The 15,836-nt window shown below is 45.5% G+C and overlaps 1 protein-coding gene across 2 annotated transcripts in view; it reads right to left on the reverse strand.

Moving 5' to 3' along the window:
* The window catches only part of Arhgap36 (Rho GTPase activating protein 36), a 36,620-nt gene that overhangs the window by 13,302 nt on the left and 7,482 nt on the right, over positions 1-15,836 (reverse strand). The window lies entirely within an intron of this gene.

Raw genomic sequence — 15,836 nt, forward strand, 5'->3', positions numbered from 1 at the left:
AGGTCTTCACTGGGTCCTCTTTGATGGGAGATGCAGTATACGGGGAGATTGGTTTAGTTTGTGAAATGTAGGGAGAAGTAATTGGGTCACAAAAGGAACTGAATACCCACTACCAGCCAGGCCTGCTGGAGAGAAAGGAAGAGCAACCTGCATGGAAGTCCCAACTCCTGCCCTTGGGATCTTAGAGCCTAGTTGAAAGTCACACTAAAAATGAGGGGCTCATCATCCTTCAATGTTTCTCTTCACTAATTTAAATCCATTTCCTCTCCATCTCTCCTTTAAGGACTGCTAAGAATTGACTATATCTCCAGGCCTATTTGCACTGGACAGATGCTCACTTAATTGTAAGCTTTCAGTACACATTCAGTAGATTTTTGTACATATTTCCCAGATAGTCCTTCTCCTTCTCCTCTTCCCCACCCCCCTCTGTTCTGTGTCCCGAACACAAACATCCATATACACACTCACATCCCCACACTCTTCCACATATTTACACAAACACCTCTCTCCACTGTGTTCACTCTAATAGAGAGGAATGAGACTCAATCAAAGGGAGCATCACCAACACACGAGAAAGAAAACATCAATAGAAACAATCCCCCAGACCATCTGGGCAGAGGTCATGTCAAGGAAAGCTGCAGAATAAAGAAACCCTCACAGTCTAGGCTCAGGGTTTCTCCTTCATTCTGTGCCCCCTCCCCACCCACTTTCCTTTCCTTTGATTATATCTTCCTCAACAAGCACACAATTTTCAGCCAGTTTTCTTTTTCAAAATCCTGTCTGAACGACTGCCATAAGGAATTGGGTCTGTGGGAGATATTTTCCCCATGGAGTTTTCATGAACAGGATGGCATTTTAAAACCACCTTCAAATAACCATATTTCTAAAATGCCAGTGTCAAACTCCACATTCTCCCTCTCCAAAGTAGACTGTTTTCTTCAAAACACCTTAGACCAAGAGTCAGGGGACCTTCTTAGTGATTACACAGCTGGGTGGCCTTGGGCAAGTCAGTGTGCACCTCCAAGGCCAAAGCTGGCATTATTTATCATTGTTCTGTTTACCTAAACAGCACTGTAGAGATAGAGCCCTCTGATTCCAGAGTCCTTGATTATTCTAAGTAAGGACTTAATGAACTCCAGGACAGAGGGTCACAGTGCGGATGCCATACCTCCTACTCAAAAGAAAGCCCCCCTCCACTCCTCAGTGGATTCCTGGGGGCCCCGTAGATGGGGGTATTATATTGGTCTCCTTCGTTATCTTATGCAAGCTGGGTCCCAGCTGCAGCGGGGGCGGGGGGGGGGGTGGAAGGTCAGCGCAAACTCTATACCCTCGAATCAAGGAATCAAGGGGTTATCCTCAGCCTGTGGGAGCCACTGCGTAGGGGAACAAGGCCTTCAGACTAAGTTGGACTTCTTAGCGCGTGTCCCGCCCCCATGTAGCTCCTGAGAGCGCTTATTCTGAAAAGTTAAACCAAGACCCTCCGGCGCCCAAAACTACTTTCCGCTGCCCCACCACCATCACCTACCCAGTGAGAACTGAAGAAAATTCCTCTTTCCGCAGAACTCACTCCGTGCCCTTACTGAAGAACCTTGGCAACAGGTTCAACATTCTCTGCTCTCCTCTCCCTCCCACACATAGGACCCTCTAGTGAGAGGACCCTCACCCCCGCCCCCGCCACCCCTCAGAGGGTCCCACTCAGGCCCCTAAAGTCGAGCCCCAGCTCTACCTCTTGGTGACTCTCCTGGTCCGGCCAAGGAATAAAGAGGCTTGGAGACTTGCTAGTCAGCCTGGCAATGCCACCGACCGCTGCTAGTCCTGAGAGGAGCTGCAGGCGCTGTGAGCGCTCCGCTCTGCCACTCCGATTCCCCCACCCTGTGTACAGCTTTCCGCGGTGGGGTAGGGGCTGATTCATAGCAATTTTCTACACAGCAGCAAGCTCTGTGCCTTAGGCATACCTGTTTGCTGAATTCCCTGGGCTACTCCCACTGTTTTTCCACGTACCCCACAATTTTTTCTCCTCTTATTTAAAACAATCTCATCTTTACTATTCAGCCCTACGAGACCCCTGAGCTTTCCAAAACCCCCCTCTCCTAGTCATGCTTCACAGTCTCACATTACAGATGAAGGAAAGGCAGAAGTGGGGTTGAGACGGTTAATAAATGTACTTCCAAACACTGAGCTAATTAGTTCTAGAGCCAAGGTGAGGGTCCACATCTCTTGGTTCCCTCCCAGTTTGGCACCCTACTTGATAATGTATATTTATTCCCTTTTAACCTTGCTCCTGTGAGTAGGGAACATCCTTTGTGGTTTCTTTGCATGCCGGGGTTGTGTAAAGACCACCACCCACCACACCTTGCCTCACTTTTCCAGCTCCATGTTTCCCACTCCTGTCCAAGGTCTTCACTCTAAAAAGGTCAGTTTGTCCAAAGTTCAGTGAGCAACTGAAGCAAACAGTAGTGGGTTTTGCAAAGTCCTCCACCTATCTGGATGGCAATGATCTCAGTAACTTTCCCCACCCTATTACTATTATCTTCACTCCTTCTTATTGTTTTTGTATGTCTATACACCCGGGAAAGCCACAAGACCATGCATCTAAAACGTCTTCCAAAACTTTTAAAACTTCCTTTTAAAATCTGTAGCCAACCAATCACATCTACAAATCAACATTATATCAAGCAACAAATTATAGAAAATGATAGGATAGTGTATCTCCAATATTCTCCTCTGATATTTGCACTATGGTGCAAACTTTCAAAGGAGAGGAACTTCCGGTGAACATTGTCTTCCCCTAGCCACTAAATTTCTTGCTTTCTTGGGTCAAGTCAATGGAGAATGGGAGAACATGGTTTTAAAAGGTGAAAGAATAGAGAAGGTGAGCATCCATAATGTTAAAGACTATATAGGAACCCAGCAAGAAAAGAAACAAAAGGAGGCAGAAACAGAATCCAGGCAAAGGAAAGAAGAATGAAAGAAGGAAGAAAAAGTTAGCAGCTGCTGATTCTGGGTATATGTGGCTACAAAGAATGTCCAGGAAGATGTAGCCTTACTTTTCCCAAAGGCTAAATAAGACATGTGACTCTGAAGAATCCAGATTAGAAGAGTAATCCAGTAGCTTGGTGGAAAATTTCTCTTCAGAAAGGGGGCAGGGAGGAGGGGGATGCAAGAGGATATAGTAGAGCACTGGAGAGAGAGAGAGAGAGAGAGAGAGAGAGAGAGAGAGAGAGAGAGAGAGAGAGAGGAGACAAGCTTCTGGGTTTGGCTGTATGTGTTTGCTGGCTGTTTGGGGTTCAAGTACCACCATCACTACCACCAGAATGATCTTGAACTTTCCCCCTGGTTCCCCTAAAATTAAATAAATCTTACCCCACTCAGAAGTATAATTGAAATGCTCAGGATGCCTTTGCTTTCCATTGAAGGAGAGGCTGCCTCCCTCTCTTGTTGGAAATGGGCTTGGTGCCTCCCCTTTATACGTTCTAGAGCATCAGACCAGGAGATGGAGAAAAGGAGGGAGGGAGCACTTGAGGCTGGTCCAATTGTCCCTGGCATGTTCATCCTCATTCTCATTCTCTCTCTGTGTCTCCCTCTCTAGAGTTTTCTACAGCCCCTCCTTCTGGCCCTGGCAGCATTATTCCTCATCCTCACTGCAGCATCCTGCAGACAATTCCTTTCTTCCTTGTGATAAGGGGCTGATATTGGGGTATATCTTTCTATTAGTGTTTGCTTTGGGTAGTACTGGGGACTTTTCTCAGTGGGGGTCTTGGGCAAGTTAGGTCATTGTATCACCACCAATGTAGACCTCGGTTAATGGTGCTTGCCTTTTAAGGTAGAAGTTTAGACTGGCATGCAGAGAAAGACTAGTATTTGGGAAGGAGGGGATATTATCAGAGATGGAAAGAAGCAGCACTTAAGTGACCAACAACACATTAGTTTTGGAAGGCAGCAGGAAGGCGTGCTTTGAACCTGAATTCATAAGAAGCCAATTTAAGCAGAGGACTGGCAAGTTGCTGGTGTAAATTGCAATGATTGCTGTGGTAACATCAGTACACAGAGACCATCTGAAGTATTAAGTAAGTACAGCAGTGGATGTTGCTAGGCCTGGCCTCCGCTTTCTCAACTGCAAAAGAGGAGAATACAAGTTTAACCTCGCAGTGCTTTGTAGAAAAGTGAGCAGAGAACGTCTACTAATCCTGAGCACTCTCCTTAGTACGGAAGCCCTGAGAGGAAAAAGAGCTTGCCCAGGATCACCAAATAGTAAAATCAGATGTGAACCCTGCTCTTCCTCACACACCCCTGGCCCTAGATGAGTGCTTTATATTCTATTTTCTTCTTTAAAAACGCTGCCATAACTATCCTTGGGGATTTCTTGGAGAGAAGGGAGGCCAGTTAAGAGTTGACTCTGTGCATATAAATGCGATCCCTCTATCACTTAGTCTCAGTCTCAGGGGACTGAGGCTCAGGCTCCTGTCTGATCCCCCCCCCCTTCTCATCACTATTCGCGTAATCGTTCTGCGTTATCTTGGACTGATTCATTGCCAGTTCAGCACCAACTCTGCTGCCCAACTCCTAGGTGGTGACTCACCCTTTGGCTAGCTAAGGCCTCTGCCCTCCAGGAAAGAGGCTTTCTCCTTAATTGATTGCAGAAGCCTCCGCTGCATTGGAAAAAAAAAAAAAAAAAAAAAAAAAACCTTCCAGTCAGACTTAAGAGATGAAGGGCTTTAAGGAGGAATAGAATATCCCCTTGCCCAAAGTCACTACCCTCTATCTCTACTGTGCCAGTAGTGCCAATATTAGGGTCCCACTTCCGTGTTCTTTATATTTTTTGAACCTCCAAGTCTGTGTTGCCATGTCTCTTCCGCATTACAGTGGGCTGTGCTTCTAGCAGTGTGCTAGGCACAGGCAGAACATAAAGCAATGAGAACATCTCTAGCACCCAGTGAGTGTTCACTACAAATTTATGAACTTTAATGTACCTCTTGGGGGGAGTATGCAAGAGGGGTAGGAAGTTCCTGTGACTGGGCAACAACGGGGCAACCAACGTTAAGAACTGGAGCTATGACTAGGAGTTTCTTATAGTTGGGGAGTGACATCACTAAGTCATCCATGACGGCATTTCCCTTCAACACAGAACACTGCTTAAGAAATTGGAAGTTGGCTGAACCCCTGTCCACCACCCATTGCCTTTCTGACCTGGCTTAGGGGAATCAATTGGTGGCCAAGTCCCACAAAACTGTCCTGATTCCTGGCCTCAAGTCCACATATCTTTATAGTTTTGATAAGGGTCCCAGAAGGAAGAAGACGTCTTTTATTTGTCAAGGCCCCAACTACCCTGCTTCTTAAGCCAGCGACTTGCAAAGTAGTCATCTACAAAGTGGCAGCTTGAGAGTTCGAACTATTGGCCACTTGGAAACCCGCCAGCTTTGCACAGAACTTTATGCAGCTGGGCTCTGGGTATCGGGTATTGGGAAGGAAAAACTTTGTCTTCCTCCATTTCCCTTGCCTGTGGTCCATCTCCACAGAAAGAGCACGCAAACAAAAAACAGGAGCCTAAACAGTTCGTGGAAAACCGTGAAATGACCCCGTTAGCCTGCTTACAACAGCAGGATGGGACCTTGAAGTTCCCCACGGAGGCTAAGATGCTGGAAGTGAAAACCACCTTCAGCCACTCGGCTGCCCCCTGCCGCCAATGGTTCCAAGTCCAAGGTTGCTATGTGCAGGGAGCACAAGGCTTGAAAGGCTTCAGTGCTTAGAAGAGAGAGAGAGAGGAGAGAGAGAGAGAGAGAGAGAGAGAGAGAGAGAGAGAGAGAGAGACAGAGAGAGAGACAGAGAGAGAGACAGAGAGACAGAGAGAGAGGGGGGGGAGGGAAGAAAGGGAGAGAAGAGAGAAAGGAAGGGGAGGAGGGAAAGGGAAGGAGGGAGAGAGAGGGGGAGAGAGGAGGGGAAAGGAGGGAGGGAGAGAGAGCGCGCCCTGGCTGCGTGACTGCAGACACAGGCTTGTGCTAGGCTGCAAATAGCCCTGCCGGATTTGCTGACGTTAAAGGGGGGGGGGGGGTCTTTTACAGATTCCTACTGTGTGTCCAGCACGGAGTCAGTGATTTCTAATTGCCATTGCCTTTTATGTAGTAAATCTGTTGCTATGCGAAATAATGAGCTCTCCATTAAGAGAAGTCTTCGAGCTAGAAGCTAGGGGTTTCGGAAAAAAAAAAGCTTCTATGCAAATCTCAACTCTTTACTTTTTGAAACCAATAAAGCCCCACACTCCTAAGACGTCCGCTCCTAGGTGTTAAAAAAAAAAAGTAGCAAACCCTGGGGGAGGGGCAGAGGTCAAGTAGATGGGACCGGGGGAGGGTCCTGGGAGGAGGAGCCTCCAGCGGGGTCGACCACAATCTGAGTCAGGGTCCTTGCAGAGTGCTCGCGCCTGCTGGCGAAATCCCGGGACTTTCTTGTTTTTCTGGGTTCCGACTGGACCATACCTGGACCCAACTCACTGTCTTGGCCTGGGACAGAGGGGCAACACCCTCAGGTCAAAGGGAAAAGAGCCTCTGTGCCCGCTCCGCCTTGCACGCCCATCCTCCCTCCTTTCTTCCCCGCCTCCACTCCTCGCCCCCTCTCTTCCGCCCTGAGAGAAGGAGGGGGCGCGGGCTGTATGTGTATGTATGTATGCATGTACGCGTGTGTGCGCGCACCGGTCTGTGTATGTGTTCGCGTGTGTCCAGGCATATGTGTGCAAGCGCTGGGGTGAGGTGCATGTTTTAACCCAAGTGTTTGGTGTGGTGTCTTTGCTCTCTGACAGAAGGAGGCATGTGGTTGTGCTGTTTGTGTGTGCATGCTTATAGGATGTATGATTCTGCCTGACTGTCGAGTGACTATGAGGGTGCGGTCTGGATATAGGTGTGTTCCCTGTGTAATCCTGCCGGGGTCTGTGGCTCTGCTGTGGTGAGTGTATGTAGGTTAACAGTGTGTGTTCCTGCAGAACCTTGTATATTTGGTGTGTGCTTACACTTAGATGTACTATGTCAGTGTGGTTTTACAGGCAGTCTTTATGGTGGTGTGCAGAGTGTGCATTTGTGAGCAAGGAACCTCTAAGTGTAATGAGGTGCTTGTGTTCAAAGATTTGTGCATGTGGGGGTTTTTTATGTGCATTTTAATTGATATGATTAAGTATGTGGTTTGAACGTGTGTGACCAGTTTATATGCTTGCACAAAGGGTTGAATACGGTGTGTCTTAGAGGGAGAGCATGAAAGTGTATGGGTGCAGTGTGTGAAAGCACAAGGTTATTTAAAAGAACCCTGGTGATCTTTTGCATGGTGTGGTGGTGGTGGTGGTGGTGGTGGTGGTGGTGGTGGTGGTGGTGGTGGTGGTGGTGGTGTGTGTATGTGTGTGAACATTGCACCAAGATTGGAACAAGAAAGGAGATATGGGCTGGCGACCCCAGCAGGGGCGCCCACGGGCTTGGTCTCCTCCGTGGAGGTCAGCTTTTCCATCGCTGTGCCTGCCAGGTCCAGGTCCGCTGAGGCAGGATGTGAACTTACCTGCTGCTTAGAGAACGAAGAGGAGGGCTTCGCAGGAGCACGAGATTTGGCCAGGTAGGGCGCCTAATGCGCGGTGCAGGGGCTTTGGGAGTAATCTGGAAAGATTGTTGGTCACTGACCCGTGTCACCACCACCCCACCAGGAGGTCCCCAGTTTGTCTCCAGCTGAGCACAACTATTTGTTCAAGGCCTGGCTGTTTCACACCTCTTTGACTTTGTGTGGGCAGATTCAGTTGCCTGGAAGCCCTTTCCCCCTGGGCCTAATGACAAACACCTACTTATTTTTTTAAGGCTTAACTCAAGAATCACAAAAGTTTCTTTGGTTTTTTTTTCTACCCTTCCCTCCTAGTTGAGGGCTTCCTCCTCTGTGCTATCACAATTACACTCTTCATGGGCATACCTAACTGCATTTATTAGACCCTTTCAAGTGTGGGGTTGCTACAGAGACCACCTGGTATATAAGAGGAATGATAATAATAATCATTATAGTGTTTTAATTTATTAACTACTTCCTGTGTACCAGGCATGAGTGTCATTGTATGTATTATCTCCTACAGTCCTCACAATGAGGCTGTGAGGTAGTTAGAGCTATAATTATCACTCTTTTACACTTCAGAAATCAGACTCAGAGTAGTTAAGTCATTCCCCCCAACGTCATGCAGATCATAAGATGCATAGGAGGTATTTGAACTCAGGTCTGCCCTGCTCCCTGAAATCATTCAACTCTAGCAGGCAGCTCCAATAAAACGTACTCTGCTAGACAGTGAAGTCTTTATCAAACAGCGTCATTTGCCAGGGCTTCTTTCTTTTGAGTTTACTGACAGTACCAAGAGTACTCAGTATAATTACTTTGTCCCTCAGACCGCTGAATCCTTCTCCACCTAATTGCACCTCACCAGCTCTGGTTCTGGGAGCTCTCCGTAGGCTGGTGCTGAAAGAAAACCAAGAATGAGCATTTTTCCCCCCTTGGTCATAGCATGGCAAAATTAAAAATGGGGGGGGGGAATGGAGGTGAGGGATGAGGAAGAAGTATGGGACTGTTTCATGACTCCCCCAGACCTGTTCTTATGGCACCCTCAACAGAACCTGCTATGCAGCCAATTCCAAGCATACTCCATATCAAACTGCACATAGAAAACCAAGTAGAACCCCCCCAATGATTACTGAATGGGCTCTATTTTGTTTTATTCATGCTTGGGGGGCACTGTACTTGCCTAACGAGGCTCATGCTGCTCTACTGCCTTCCAATTGGCTTCATCTGAGAAATTCTAATTAAAACAATACATTACATTTGGGAGAACACATTTATGGGGGGCATGGTGTCAGCCTAGTCCCAGTCAAAGGATAGCTGGAAGCACTGGCTCCCAACTGAGCCCCCAGGGAAAAATCCTGGACTGCTGCAAAGAGGTCGGGGTGGGGGTGGAGAGAGAGGGACAATTCAATGATGGTGAGTCACTTTGCCACTTTTCAGGGGGAGGGGAGTGAGAAGCAGGATTTAAATTGCCACCGTTATTATTGTGCCCTTTCAACTGGCACAAATGAGCCTTGTGTATGGATGAAAAGCAGTAGGAACATCCATAAAGCTGCCCCCCCCCCAGCTGGGCCTGGGTCAGCACCTCATCCTGGGTGGGGGCGGAGCAGGAAAAGCATTGCTTAAAGTATTAGGTATACAGAAAGGTTTCTTTGGAGGGTAGAAAAAGACTAGAGGTAGAAGGTCTGAGATACCTAAGACGAATACCACCTGAAACCTTTGATTTCACTATACTTACACTACACTTACTTGTACCTCTGTACAAGGAGCTCAGACAAATTTCATCTCTCTCAGCACCTGATCTTAGGCATTCAACCCTGTACAGGACAGTCTGGCATCCTCCCCTCCCTTCTGAACACACCAGCTTTGTTTCTGCTTCCTCACCTCCAACCAGCTGTAACAAGCTGTGTCCTCTTCTTTCTAGAAGATTCTCTTCCTGTGTCCCATTCCCAACACACACACACACTGTATGGCATGTCTAAATCAAGCTAAACCACTTGCATCCACACAGACCTTTTGGCTCAGTGTTTATGCCTATGAAATGGGAACAAACTCTGAAGAAGCTAAAGGCTGCAGGTTTGGGGGATTTCTAAGATGTAGTCCTGGGTCAAAGGGTATTAACATATTTTGAGACAACCTTAACCAAGAGCCATGCAAATAATGAGTTAAGATGGGGCTGCCAGAACCACTGCCACCATTGTTGAAACACACACACACACACACACCACACCACACCAATTTCCTTCTAGTCCTTCTATCATAATATGGTTACTTTGGAGGATGGGAAGTGTGTCCGTACAGAATGGGGACTAAATGGAGTACTGTAACGATGAAAGAGCCTTAGAGCCTCCAGATTACTTTTCAACAGAAACTGAGATTTGTTTGCCTTCATTCTAAAAAAAAAAATAATAAGGATCTACAGACTGAAGGCAATAAAATGTGAATCTTACTGAGGAAAGAAATCTTCATTTCCTCCATGAAAAAAAAGTCTTTGAGCATTGGGGCTTTTGTCTCTTCTGTGGGAGCTGAGGAAAAACATCACAAATATTGGAGTAAGAGAGTTTTGAATTTGGATTCCAGCTAGGTCACATTTGTTGTGTGGTCTTGGGAGGGTTCCTTTGCTCCCCTAAGTCTCTAAATCTCAGTTTCCCCACTTGCAAACGGCTGCCTTAGAATTGCTTAGACGACAAAAGGAGAAGGACCATAGAGAGTACCTGCCAAAACCTTGCCACTCTAAACCAGTGTTCAAGAACAGGTTAATTAACTCCCTTCTCCATCCCCCACGTTCTCATGGAGCACAAACTATCTCAATGAGGAGGTTCAGGATGCAATGCCACTGACTAAGCTGACAATGTTTCTCATTACATACTTGAAACGCCCCCTCTTCTTTAAGAATGATGTCTTGACCAGCCTAATGCAGCCCCAGAAGTATCAGACCTTCCTTAAGTCCAATTCTCACTCTGCACTTTCTCCTGGCAGGGTTAATGAGACCTAGGTTTGAGACATCATTCTTGTCTGAAACCTTTTGCTACATGTTCAGACTTCCCCAATCCCAGCTGTATCCCTAGCCCCAATCTTCCCTCCCAAATAGGTGCAATTACGAGAGAGAGAGAGAGAGAGAGAGAGAGAGAGAGAGAGAGAGAGAGAGAGAATTTCTTGCCAAATTGCCTTACAATTTTTTTTTCATGTTTTTCCCTCATCTCTACCCTGAAAATCAAGATGAGTTCCTAAGTTTTAGCAAACCTCAAGGGTAAGAGGAAGTTGGGGGGGGGGGGGGATCGTGTTCTCTGAGAGATATGACAGAATCAAAATTAAGTCTCTATTAAGTACTTAAGTATTTGTTCCCAGTTAAAGGAAAACTAACTCTCCCCCTTGTCAAAAGTGGTGGGTGACATGGGACAAGACCCTACTCTGTGCCCCATTCCTCCCTGATGCTATTGCCTCCCTCTAGAGACCAAAGAAAGTTACTACAAGCTAATTTAGCTACACTTGAGTGGAAAGTAAGGTTAAGAGATGGGGGTGGGGTAGCCCGGGTGGGTATTATTCTAGGGAGAGACCAAAACTACAAAAGTTCAGAAAAGTACTACTATTCATGGGGCCAGAGCTCCGAGTGGCCAGCCTCTTGATGGCCTTTGTCTTTGAAAGATGCTTTAAATCCCACCCTCTCCTTTACCCAAGTGTCCTGCATGTTCCCCTCCCTCACTGACCCTTGGCACCTACTCTGCAAGGTATTATATTGGTAGGTCTATGTGCATCTGAGAAGGTCCTAAGGCCTCTGATTTGAGAGGAAAAGTTAGAGGGATAACAAGAGTCAGCCAAACTTACAGAGAGCAGTTGGAACAACAGTTTAGAGTACGCCCATAGAGCTGCTTGAGTTTCCTTATTAAGCAGGGACCTATGGGCTACTGGGTACTGCCTGCCCATCTGAGGAAGCTGTGTGGCATCTCAAGAGGTGTATCTGAGATGTGACAGGTTCTGCCAAGGCTCATCAAACATCCCATCTACAACTTCTGTGCATGCATCTGAGAACAAATGCTACTGCCAAAAGGCAACAGAAATCGTGTCCTAGTGACTCACAGCCCCAGTTCGCAGGACACAGGTGTCTTTTGGACTGCATCTCCCCAATGAAATGTGGGAAAGTAATCCATAAGCCATCAGATAGTTCAAAGCCCAAAATTTGGACCCTAGGCAAGGCATCACCAATGACATAATACTTTGGAAATATCTGCTATATGTCAGCTTTTGTAATTACAATCTCTTCTACTTTCACTCAGTTTTTTAGTTAGACCAAATGAGACTGTAATTTTTTTCTCAGTCATTGAGTATAAATAAGCAAATTATAGAACTTTCCTGCCTTTTTCTTTTAACTAGGGATAATACTACCTTGGAGAGTTGTTCTGGAGGTAAAAAGAGGTAGTTTATGTAAAGTGCCTGGTTGTTGATAAATATTTGGAGAAGAAACAAAGCATATATCTTTTGATACATGAAGCATAAAAACCATTTAATATAATTCCATGAGCAACAATAATGATAAGTATTACTATCATTAATAACCCAATGATGTAGGCCTGTCACTTTAAGAGAAGTAAAGTAACAGACTTGGGAACAACACTTTAGGATCAGGCCTAGGATGCCTAGGACTCCAACCAGCTGTGCCTTTTTCTCACCCAGCAATAGGGGACATTTCACAATCACCAGGAAGATAATGATCAGCTGATTTGATGTAGCTGTTATATTTAAGCAAAACTACGAAGGGAAAAATGTTTAGATTGAGCTATTTATAATGGAATTTAAGTTTAGTGTATGAATTGATTGCATCTCTTAGCTCTTTGATTACCCATTTTTATAACCCTTTAAAACTTAAAGAATAACTTAAGGATAAATTTTATGCAGATTTAAGAAAACAGTGGGGAAAAAAAACCCAAGTACTCTTTTGCTACTTGTATGGAATCTTCCAGTTTACCTGGTGTGAATTTTCTTCTGGTTTTCCCCAAATTCACTTGTGACAGCTTTGATTGTGCCGTTTTCCATGTTATTGTGTGTTCTTCACAGACCCAATTTTATGGTTCTATACTATCAGGTAGATATGTCATGAAGTTTATTTAGCCACTGCGCTACTGTTGGTCATTTAGGTTGTCTTACTAGCTAAGTGTGAAACAAAGGAATGATGTTGATTTCACAATTGCCATAATCACCCTCGGGGACCTGGTGTCCTGATCTCCCAACGTTCAATGTGCTTTTCTGTCATTTGATATTTAAGCTTGATGAATGTCAGCTCTGCTGCTGGAGCCTGGGGTACATTTGCAAACAGATTATTTCTGCCAGCTTTCATCACACAAATTCTGCATTTCATCCTCGCGGTAACTAGTGTGTTGTTGGACCTGGTAAGCTTAGCTCTAGCCTCATATTTTTTTTTCCCTATGGGGAAACGTCTTGAGGTGTAAAGAAGTCCTTCACAAAGGAATTTTAGGAAGTTGTGTCCTTAGGGAATTGCATATTTATCTGATCGCCTGACCAGGGGAGTGTGCTATCTCATTGACAATTGCTCAGGAAAATAATCTTGCTATAGCCCAATTAGGCCTGGCTTCAACAAACCAATTAGGTATTATCTCTAAGAAAAGATTAAATTTGTATGGGAAGTGGACCTCAGGGTCCATCCAGTTTCAGAGTTTTGACTGCTCTATGGACATCCTATTGCTTAAGACCAAATCTTAAGCCAAGAGTGAACTGGGAAGAGAAATTCAAATGGGACAATGATGTTGTCCCTTTCCCCTTTTTTTCATAAGGAAGGCCTTTCTGTCCCCACTCCATGCCTCCCAGATCTTAGCGACATCCTTCCCAAAGGCCTTCATATTATTGTTCACAGACACTGCCAACCTCAGGAGATTGCTCTGACAAAGGAACTGTTTAGAATACATCCTACCTTCTGCTCGATCTCTGGTCATCTCTGATGTCTATGGATTTTTAAAAGGTGTTTGGAAAGAGGAGCCAAGGGCAATTATAATGCCATAGAATATCAACAGTTATTCCACTCCAAAGTAACTCCTCAGTTACCGTTGCTGCTGCAATTTTTTCCAGTGGGGGGTGCAATAGACTATACTCTTACCTGGTCAAAATTTGTACCCTAAACTTTATTTTATATTTAAAAGTGATGTTGTGTGACTAAATGAGACCATGCATGTAAAGCTGAGCTCAAAGGCCCAGCATTTAGGTAGCACTTTACATATATTAACTGCTATTGTGTAGGTAATCGACCTGGTGTAGGCAGTGCTGCACTATGGGAGCATTTGATGGACAGATCTCACCAGTTGGAAATGCAGCAGCAAACAGAAATTCTTGTACTTGTGTTTAAACACTGACTAAACAGAGAATGGCCACTGTGAAAAGAATTTGTGTTTCCTTAATTTTTTAAAAGTAGCTTTACTTGAAAATCATGGCAGTATGAATAGTCTTTCTATCAACTGTGTAGAATCTGCATGGGATGTGTGGATGGCGCATGTGCGCATGATGTGAGTAGTATTGTGTTGTATGGGAATTATGCAATCCATGTGTAGTGCATTCATGTTTGTTCATGCTTTGTGCAGGCGTATGCATGGATTTGGGATTTGTACACCCATACATGTTTATGGCTATGTACATGTGTGCTTTGAGTGCAGTGTAGGCTTCCAGAAGAGCGTGAGTCAGCCACTCAGGGCTATATTTCAGGCAACAGCTAAAAATCCTCTTTTGGTCTGGTCGTTGACATTTATAACTTGGTGCATGTTCCAAGAGGAGTAGCTAGAGGTGGACCCTGTCAATGTTAAACCAATGAAGAAATTGGGGAGATTAGAACAAGATGAGAACTGGACTAAGTAGTAGGATGGAGAGAGCTGACAATGTTCCATTCCAGAGTCCCAAGTAGAAACCCCCAGGACATAAATTACTCTTTGATTATGAGAGACCTTGTTTTATGATGGGAGTGGAATTTCTTGTGTGAAACTGACCTCTTGCCATAAAAAGGAGCCTTCATAACCTCGATGCCATTGAAGTTATACAACAGCCTTCAAGGGTGTTCAAGACTTAAGGTTTAAGGTATAAGACTCCTTCCTTCCCTCCCTCCCTCATGCCCTCCTTCCTTTCCCCTTTTTCTATTTTTCCCCTTCTCCCTTCCTCCCTATGCTGGCCTCGAACTTACTGCTTAGCCTAGGTGGACCCTGAGCTCTCAATCCTCCTACTTCAGCATTTCTAGTTCTGGCTTTAACAAGCTAATGCCACTACACCTAGATTCTTTCTTTCCTTTTCTTCTTTTTTTCTTTCCTTTCTTTCTTCCTTCCTTCCTTCTTTTTTTCTTTGACCAAGATTGCACACTTTAAAGACACAGAAAAGAAAAACTTTAACCTTCAGTGGATGCAGATCCATTCTTAGTTCAGAGAACTTATGACCTGTCAGAGGCTGTACTTGAACTGGCTAAGAGGTTTGAATCTCCTAGCAGGAAACTAGACTACTGGGATGGTTGTCAGCAGGGTGCTGGGGTTGGCAAGAACTAAAATCAGATCTCTGATGAATTAAGTTTCTTTGGCCCCTCCTCTTGCTACCTCCCCTTCCTTGCTGTGAGGGGGCAGAGCAAAGAGACAACTCCAGGTTTGGTCTATGGCTGGTGACCAATGACGGATTCTCACCAATATAGATTTTGGAGTTGGAGACTATGGAAAAATGGGTGGCCAAAGGGGCAGGTGGCAGCATGAAGTGGGTGGGGCTTGTCAAAGGGAAGTGAAGGACAGTGTGGATTGGGGAGGACGATTCCTAGGAATTCTCCAAAATCAGCCTCCTGAAACTTTCAAAAAGAAAAGAAATTTACCAAATCTACTTTGTAGACGGCATTTCCAGAAGGGTGAAACGGAATCCACAGCTTAAGCAGGAGCTGTCAAGTTTGCATATTTATGCCCTCCATTCCATTGGGGTAAGAGAACCAAGTACTGACCTCAGCTACCCAAGGAAAGACCCAGAATAAAGGCCCCAGGCCTCCTCCACTGAACACTCTGGGGCAATAAGCAGTTAGCAGAGCCTAAACTGTCCCAGATTGGCTGCGACTCTGTGGATGACCTTGGGCAGGCCTTTCCCTTGTCTGGGCTTCAATGTCATCATCTCTTAAATGGAGAGGTTGAATTAGACGACTTGAAAGGGCCAGGGCTGCTGTTCTTTAATTAATATTGGGGCAATGGGGACAAGCTTTAAAGCAAAAGGAAACCCCACCTCTAAGTCAGGGTCCCTGGGTTCTGGCTGCCCTGCAAGAGAAG

This window comes from Microtus oregoni, unplaced genomic scaffold (genome assembly GCF_018167655.1).
Source record: "Microtus oregoni isolate MIOR12 unplaced genomic scaffold, Mior012 000080F_ref0000499, whole genome shotgun sequence".
Lineage (NCBI taxonomy): Eukaryota > Metazoa > Chordata > Mammalia > Rodentia > Cricetidae > Microtus > Microtus oregoni.